The following is an 8,905-nucleotide window of genomic DNA, read 5'->3' on the forward strand; positions in this document are numbered from 1 at the left end:
ATAGATTTCATTTATTAATTCACTCACCACAGCTTGTCTTGCTCAATCATTACTCCATCCCAGAGTTGAGATGAGCCCCAGTGGACTAGAACTATGCCTGCTTTCCCTCAGGTTCCTGTCAACCATTCAGAAACCTACGGAGATAGCAGAAAAGAGTGAGACGGGTTGAGTTGCTACAGAGGCCTTGCTTAAGCTACGACCTTCTTTTCACCCTGTTTCCATTAAAAGATCAGTTTAATAAATGCGTATTGGTCACAGCTTTGGCTTAGTGTTTAGAAGGTGCTCATGCAGAAAATTTGTTTGAATCCTGCATTTCCGATTCACTTGTGCATCTTTCCCCATTGTTTCCTCTCACTGCCTTTTATTTTTAAGTAACAAGAAGAGTAACAGTTTAGAATTGATGTGCAAAACAGCAGAAATTTGAACTATGGCTAGTAAATAAGTGGATGGTCTAATTGTAGTGCACGCAGGAATACTGCTTCTCTTGTGTGCTCAAACAAAAACCTGCGGAGGCAATTGCCTCTCAACTTTCATAAAGGATAGAGGAGAGAAACTGCTTTATTTTGTATTGTAAACCTTAATAATATTTTCTAAAAACTATACCTTTGTGAAAAAGCTATCAAGATCGTTCTGTCCATTGAGTGGGACTCTTTTATTAACCCTGGTCTGTTTAAGGTTAGCGTAGTCATGTGGATGTTTTTGTTTGCACGGTAGTACAATGGTAATTAGAAGCTATAGGGACCGTTTGTGAGGCTTTTTTATTTGCTGGCTGCTGGGGTTAAGCTGTCATTATGAAAATGGCCGTCCTTCCCCTGCCGATACCTTTCTTCAGCTTTTGTGTGGAGAGCTGTGCTTTAATTACAGGTCTGTGAGTGATGTCACTGCTGTGGCGTTTCCTGCCATTCACCCGGCGCCTCCCCATTCTCCCCATACACGTGTGCTTATACACACACCTGCCCCAGCTGCCCTCCATACCTACCTCCATCTCACCCCTGAGTCCTCCTCAGCGACACTGGTGCTCGGATCTAAACAACTCCCACCTAACCCCAACCCCCACCCATGATTGTTTAGAGATGTCTTGATTATTTGTTCTGTGAATGTGGTTATTTAACTTTCCTCCTCAATCGGAAGATAACAACTGTTGTAACAAGAATGAACTTGTGCCAGAAAGGAAAGAAGTTGGTATGTACGCAGTTGTGAGAGAAACACTCTTTTGGGGTTTTTTTTTTTTACACATATGCACACCTTACACATGAGTTTGAAATGTGTGGGAGTATGCAGGGGACATGTCTCTGACTGATTTGAATTCCTCAAGAGGTTATTGCCAGAAAGAGCAGACGAAGAGGAGACACACCACTGAGTGAGGGAACATTTCAATGGTGGAACACCGGAGAGGTGAAACGGCTGGAGAAGTAGGATAAGGGAATGTTCAAAGTAAATCAATGGACGTCATGCATCATCACTACACCTGACCTAGGGAATGCGTTACCTAAAAGACCACAAAAACCGCCCGGAGACCATGGAGCTCTTATCGTAGATGTTAGATGACCCTGCTGGAAAAAAGGAGAAGGATCCATCATGAAGTCTAAGAGCCCTGCAGAAAAACAGGATTGAAGGCTTTCTCTCTGCTTTTTGTATGTGCGGAGAGAGCAAGGGGAAAGAATGGTAGGTAATGTTATCTTGTTCACAGTTACAAGAATCCTGCTCAGAGAATTCTATGGGGTTTCAGGTTTCTAATATGTATATAAAGTTTCTCTGGCACAATGGAGCTTTTGTGGAGTGCAAAATGACCCCCCTCCTTGCCTCTCTCCCTTCGTTAAAAAAATGCATTCATATGCTAGCAGAGCTACGAGTGCGGACTCAAGTTTCTTATATCTTTATGTGTTGTGTCGTCACAGAGCCCCAGCGGGCTAAAATGTGCATCTCATTCACCAGCTCCGGCACTCTGCCAGTGCTCTTTCCAGACATGGATTAGGGAGGAAATCTAGGAGAAACAACAGGGTCCTGACAAAAAAAAAAAAAAAACCTGGAATGACAGGGAACCCAAGTCAAAGAAAAAGACCGCAAGAGAACGAGAAAGAGAGAGAATGCAGATGATAATTACAGAGCTTTTTGTTTTCGGGGCCACTTTTAGCTGGCTACTCAAGTGCCTGATCCGAAATATATGCCTTGTAATTACAGTAGTGGGCCCCATTAGGGCAGAGGTCTCTGGGTGGATTATGCCTTGTATGTGTATGTGTGGTGAGTTAAGAGATGGCACATTTGTGCACTATATCCTTGTCCTGATTGGCTGAAGATGCTTGGGTCAAGTTGGTTGAGTCAAGTCCTGCTTTCAAGTCTGTTACTGCTTGAAATGTCCATTCTCAGAGTTCACAGCTGAAACACAACCTAATTCACATCTGTGGGTGTCTCCTCACTATAAGTGTTCCTTTTCGCTCTTTCTTTCCCTGTGTTCTGATGCAGGGAGATGTATGGTGATTATGACAGGCTGTCTCAGTGATGACTGCCCAGTGTGGTGTGTGTCATGTCGAGTTGACTGGGACTTTTTGGTGGGGTGTCCATAGAGGTCAAGTGGTAGGAACACCACCAGTGCTGGGTATCACTAGACTGAAGGAGACAGTGCCAGACCTCATTTACAGGGGAATTTTCAAGCCATGGCACCCGGCCAGATCCTTCCAAAGAGAAAGACAGCAAGAGAACGAGAAAGAGAGAGAATGCAGATGATAATTACAGAGCTTTTTGTTTTCGGGGCCACTTTTAGCTGGCTACTCAAGTGCCTGATCCGAAATATATGCCTTGTAATTACAGTAGTGGGCCCCATTAGGGCAGAGGTCTCTGGGTGGATTATGCCTTGTATGTGTATGTGTGGTGAGTTAAGAGATGGCACATTTGTGCACTATATCCTTGTCCTGATTGGCTGAAGATGCTTGGGTCAAGTTGGTTGAGTCAAGTCCTGCTTTCAAGTCTGTTACTGCTTGAAATGTCCATTCTCAGAGTTCACAGCTGAAACACAACCTAATTCACATCTGTGGGTGTCTCCTCACTATAAGTGTTCCTTTTCGCTCTTTCTTTCCCTGTGTTCTGATGCAGGGAGATGTATGGTGATTATGACAGGCTGTCTCAGTGATGACTGCCCAGTGTGGTGTGTGTCATGTCGAGTTGACTGGGACTTTTTGGTGGGGTGTCCATAGAGGTCAAGTGGTAGGAACACCACCAGTGCTGGGTATCACTAGACTGAAGGAGACAGTGCCAGACCTCATTTACAGGGGAATTTTCAAGCCATGGCACCCGGCCAGATCCTTCCATTGTCTTAGCCCTTGTAGATTAACACGGTGACACACAAACACAAGCTTAGACGAACAAATGGCATGGAGCCGTGCCTTGAGACTGTATATTGGAGAAGAGGAGAAGGTGACAGCGAGCAGGGGCGTGCCTATGTGTGTGTGCCTTGCGGGTACATCAAGCCAACCTGAGAGCAAAAGAGGGAGATCTGCCTCTTTAAGCTGTTAGCTCTCCTAATAGATTCTTAAGCACTGGCTTTAGTGCATGTTAAACCAGGATTACCCAATCAATTATGGCCAGTACAAACAAGGATTACTTTAAACACTACATTTTTCTTGTGCAGAGGGTAAAAACGAGGCAAATGAAGGGAGCGGCACTGCTGGTGATAAGATGAGCAACTCATCCAGGTCAGTGTGACCCTAAGCAAAGGGACGTTCGTTGTCAGAGGGTTGCCAGGAAAAGGACATTGCTTGGCCTTGCCGTCTTGCCCCCCTCTTCCGGGTCCACACTTTGGTGATGTTATCTTATATTAGCTTGCTGTGTCGCTCGCATCAGTGCAAACTCTGCAAAGGCACAAAGGGTGCACTAGTGAGCAAACTTCTGAGCCATAAAATATCCAATGGGACACTCTGTAGTCTTGTGAATTTAAGTTAAGATATGCGCACACATCAGGCATCACAGGTTCGAATGGGTGCATCAAGTATTTTCCTTATGCTTGTTGTTTGCAGCAGGACCTCTAGATGACTCCATTTACAGTTAGTGGGTGTTGTTATGTCACTCTCTGGGGCAGTTTATTTGCACAGGTTGGGTTTTTCATTTGAGAAACAAAGTAAGGGGTAATGCTTCTGTAGTCAATTGCATTTTGTCAATGTAAGGCAATATAAGTGTGGCCTGGTGAAGTTATTATGCAATATGGGTTATATGTGTTTAATAGTTTCTTTGAAGATAGAACAATAGCATGAATGAATTGCATATTTCTTTAGCCGACGTGCCTGTGTTCTGACTGTGACCTTCCTGAAACCTGATCCGGAGGGTGTAGCGTAGGGTGTACGTGCTGATACATCCCCATCTCTGCAAATATACAGAAAGGGAATAACAGTGTGTCTGTTTACTTATTTTATTCTCAATTAGCAGCCAGAGTCTTGCTGCACAATATGAAGCAAGTATGGACACATTCTTGCCAAACCAGCCCTGTGTGTACTTTTTGTGTGTGTGTGTGTGTGTGTGTATGTGTTTAACTGAGCTCACCTCTCAGTGAACCACTACATACTCAGTGCATGTTGTAAGCACATGATGGTTTGAGATTGCCCACACTCTACCGCCTGTTCCCTTTCTTTCGTTTCCTCACTTTTCTCTGACTCACTTTTCCGTGACACCTTGACTGCCTGTTGTGTCATTCCATGAGTTTCTTTGATGGAGTATTTTACTCAGGCTTGCGGTGTGAGTCCTCTCTTTTAGACGATGCACAGAGCCTTTGAAAATAGCTTGTATGTCATCTTAACCTCCGAGTGAGGGGTCAGCCCCTGTTGAAAAGACTGCTCAAGGCGAAAGAGAGCAGGAGAATCCCACTGGGTGTCTTTTATAACCCCTTTCCCCCTTTACATTCCTGTGCCATCCCGCTCTGCTACCATCTCTGTCCGGGTGGCGAGTGATCGGTGACTGTAAATCTTCTCTACCCTTTCTTCTGGCAGGGCGACTGTGGTAGGAAATAAGAGTGGCCTAATCAGGCCTAATAAGAATGTGTCAGTGACGGGGGGTGCTGTTGAAAAGGCTTGAGTCTTGATGAGCTCTCTTAGTGTCTCCTACATAATGTACTAACACAAGGCATGACTTTACTGCCAGTTATTATAGCTACTATCAGTGGTACACAAGAATGTGGTTGCATGTGCTTTTGTGAAATGGGTTAACGACACGAAAAAAAGTTTTTATTTATGAAATGTAAAACTCATCATAGAAATATATAGTTCAGTCATGAAACTCTAGATGGCGCATTCTGACGGGGTGTTAAAGTAACTGATGACATTCAGAGAGTTAAACGACTTGGCACAAGCTGATTGGTTCATGCTGCATATGCAGCCAATGAGCTTACTGCCTTGCATTTATATGGCTGGCTAGCATTCACTTGAGATTCCTGCAGTGCGCTTTCAGAGTTCTCTGAAACCCTCCACCTTCCCCAGCTCCACCTGTATAGATCTGCTACGGGGTTATTTTATATGCTATTTGTGCAGCAGCAGTATGTCTTAAATACTCACAGCACTGTATCACCGTATGCATTGGCAATAACAAGTTCCTGTACTTGCTTGCAGCAGCAGCAATAATCTACAACTACAGCAATAACCAACAGCAGCAGCAATTCAGCAGCAGCGTAGCAGATCTGTTCCGCCAAGACCAAATACATTAGCATGGTCATATCCATCACCATGCTAAAATGTTCAGAGAGTTGTCATGATTGAACTGTATGTAAGTCATTGTGTGCATTGCATGTTAATGTGTTTTGAATAAAATAATAAAATGAGCATCACAGCATTGACCCACATCTGTTACTGGCGATGTTGTCGCGCAGTACACCTTTTGTTGGCTTCAGACGTGCGGTACTTGTAATTCAGATTTTCTTTGTCACTGTAGCAACATTTGTCTTTGATATCATTTGTGATGTGTCTGTAGCGCATCTGTATGTTTTCTAGTGTGTGTGAATATGATCCCATCTTTATCACATCTGTGTCATCAGCTGTGGGAGCCCTCGGGCTAAATCCCACCTCCAAGTATGCTGAGAGACAGCGAAAACACAACAGAAAAATGTGACTGTTTTACCCCCTTTAGAAATTAATCCTACTTAATTAAGAAGCAATGAAGAATCCACAGATAGCATTCTGTAATTAGCTTAAGCAGGGGCTGCTGTAACCAGATCCACTGCATTAATGACAACATAAGGCCCTGTGAAAAGCGTCATTGTTCTCCGGATAATTGTCCTTTTAGTTAACGGAGGGCAGGGGAAAGGCTTTCCTTGTTAGAGGATCTTGGCTGGGGCTGTCGACAGCCAGGGGCACAGATAAGAATGGGTACCCAGGGATGGGGCTGGCACTGGCCCTGTGCCCACTATGACAAGCCCACTTGTGCCCTCTGCCGAAATCCGGATGGCATGTATAGGAATTAGTCCTCCCCTGGGTGTGAGGGGGGGCGGGGGTGGGCATGTGTTAATGACATGCCCCTGAAGGCTAATGAATGAACAGAGATCAATAAAATAAGGCAGATGTATGCAAACAGCATGCTGATTATGTTGCCTAATGATGCCTGCTGGAGCAGAGCTGAGACGGGAGGGATGGGGAGGGGAAGGAAAGTGCCATAGAGGCACATGGAACAGTTACGTCTCCTCACACACTACCAAGGAGTGAATTAAATAGCTCCTACTCAAGGGGTAAACTGTCAACTGATTAAATGTCATAGATGTTTATGGTAGTGCAACTTTTTTGTTTTCCTCTATGTCCATGTTGTCAGTGTCACATTTATATGAAATAAACCAGTGTTTTCTGCACCATTGAGCCTACTGCCATGACAAAATAAATTCTATTTTATCTGAATTGTGAGCTTGGAGTCTGAATGGAATGTGATGTAAACACTGTGTAGCACAAAATAATTCCATGAAAACACATCTCTCTATTGAGTTGTCCACACAGGCTGCAGGCAAAAACAAAATGCAGTTAGTCCGGTTCACAAACAAATCAAACTACATTTAACTAATGTTAATTTATGCGACTGTAAACCTGTAAAAGTAGTGATCCTTGTTATCTCATGTTATGTATTGCACTAACTTAAAACATAGAATGTGCCTTTTTACAAAAGCTAAGAATATAAGAATATAGTGGTGTTAAGTCACACTCTACTGCATTTTTTCAGAACCTTAGTATTGTGGTTCATGTTAGTTTTTGCCTATAGAGTGTTTTTGGTAGCATTTAATAATAAGTTCTATAGTATGTTATCATTTGCTAAAGCAATACCTAATACAATAAATAACATCGAACACTACTCTTAATCTTCTAATCTTTTGTTAAACTTCTACATATCCTAACTATTAACATTTAATTGTTAGCTATTTAAGACTGGCTTTAAGCTTTTTGGAGGCAGTCAGGGGCTAGGGGTTAGGGTGCAACCTAGAAAGGCAGGTAGCTTCACCTGTGTGGAGATCTTTTCTTTGAGCTCCCCATTGTATCCAACGAGCCGGAGCTGTTAGAAACACGATATCTACCTTTAAGCAGAGAGGGAGAGCAGCCAAGATTTAACTGCTGTCTCATCCTGGCAACTGCATGGATGCTGTCTGCCTCCATTCATGAGAGATGGAATGAAAAGAGAAGGATGAGAAGAGTAAAAAAGAAAAAAGTCCTCTCCATCTGTTCCCTTTCGGTTTATTGCAGGATCAGGTCCTCTGAGGAATGTGTCTAGTTCTGTGTATTTGTCCAATTCATCCAGAACTAGAGACACAGTCTAAGTTCAAAAGATAAAGCCCAGGTCTGCACTTTCCCCAGCAGGACGATGCTGGTGTTGGGTTTCAATGTAGGTGACTGTACGTCTTAGATTTTGAGTGTTGTTCTCTTTGTTTCCTCTGACCAAGCCGCTTGGGTTTACAAAACGACAGGCAAAAGACTTCATGAGAACAGACGTCCAACGCTGTGGCTTTGTGCCAGTCTCGCAGAAGTTGAGACGTTTGCTAGTGTGCTCAGAGGGATATTGTAAACGAAATCGTCTGGCACAATGAAAAACTGTCTGATGACATCAGATCCAGCCACTGACGATGGGGTCGACGCTGTACAGCTGCATTATTTTAATGAAAACAAAGATCCAGCGTTCACCAAGCCAAACGACATGCTTTGAAATGCATCAATTGTTTTATTGCATTGGCTTGAGAATACGAGTACGCCTCTCCACTCCCCTTGGGCTTGAAATTAAAACCCTAGTCCACTGTTGAAGACCTTGGAGGACTTTCCAATAAGAGGCCAGAGAGCAGGTGGTGACCCCCTGTGGCCTTGGAGTATATTATTGACCAGGGTCCGGCACCCCAGTTGATTGCTTTATTGTATTGCTATGAACCTCGGTGGCTGGAGACCTCTAGTTGACCCGGGACTGGGGGGAGCATTGCAGTGACCCTCACCTTAGTGGAAGAGATATGTGGCTTTGACCAGTGCCTTGATGAGGGAAGGCTTGACCTGCAGGACTGCGGGGATAATGGCTGTTTTTCCAGTCACCTTCTTTCTGTCTCAGCCTGTAATTTAAAAGCTGTTGGGTCAGTGGTGTCTTCTGCATACGGGTGGGGATCTGCCCTGGCTCCAGACCCTGTATATGACCCAGTGGTGTTCATCATGTTGGGCTGGCAGGAGGAAGGAGGAACAAAATGCTGATTAATCTTCTCCAAATAACAGCAAAATACTTCAAGATCATTTTGATACTCCAGACCTGGGGCTTGGAGGGAAATTAATTTACATTGCTGGGTACCCAGTGACACCTTCAAAAATCTCTTTATCATAGGAAATGAAGGTTCAGTAGCATAAAGGAAGATGCAAGCCGGTTTAATGCAAACGCATGCCTCCCCCTAGTCCAGGGGTAGGCAAGTTCGGTCCTAGAGAGCCGCAGT

At 44.1% G+C, this 8,905-nt stretch overlaps 1 protein-coding gene across 1 annotated transcript in view; it reads left to right on the forward strand.

The window, feature by feature from the left end:
* Window positions 1–8,905, forward strand: part of LOC107659103 (zinc finger homeobox protein 3-like) — a 164,859-nt gene that overhangs the window by 105,492 nt on the left and 50,462 nt on the right. The window lies entirely within an intron of this gene.

The sequence above is a fragment of the Sinocyclocheilus anshuiensis genome, unplaced genomic scaffold (assembly GCF_001515605.1).
Source record: "Sinocyclocheilus anshuiensis isolate Anshui unplaced genomic scaffold, SAMN03320099.WGS_v1.1 scaffold87, whole genome shotgun sequence".
Lineage (NCBI taxonomy): Eukaryota > Metazoa > Chordata > Actinopteri > Cypriniformes > Cyprinidae > Sinocyclocheilus > Sinocyclocheilus anshuiensis.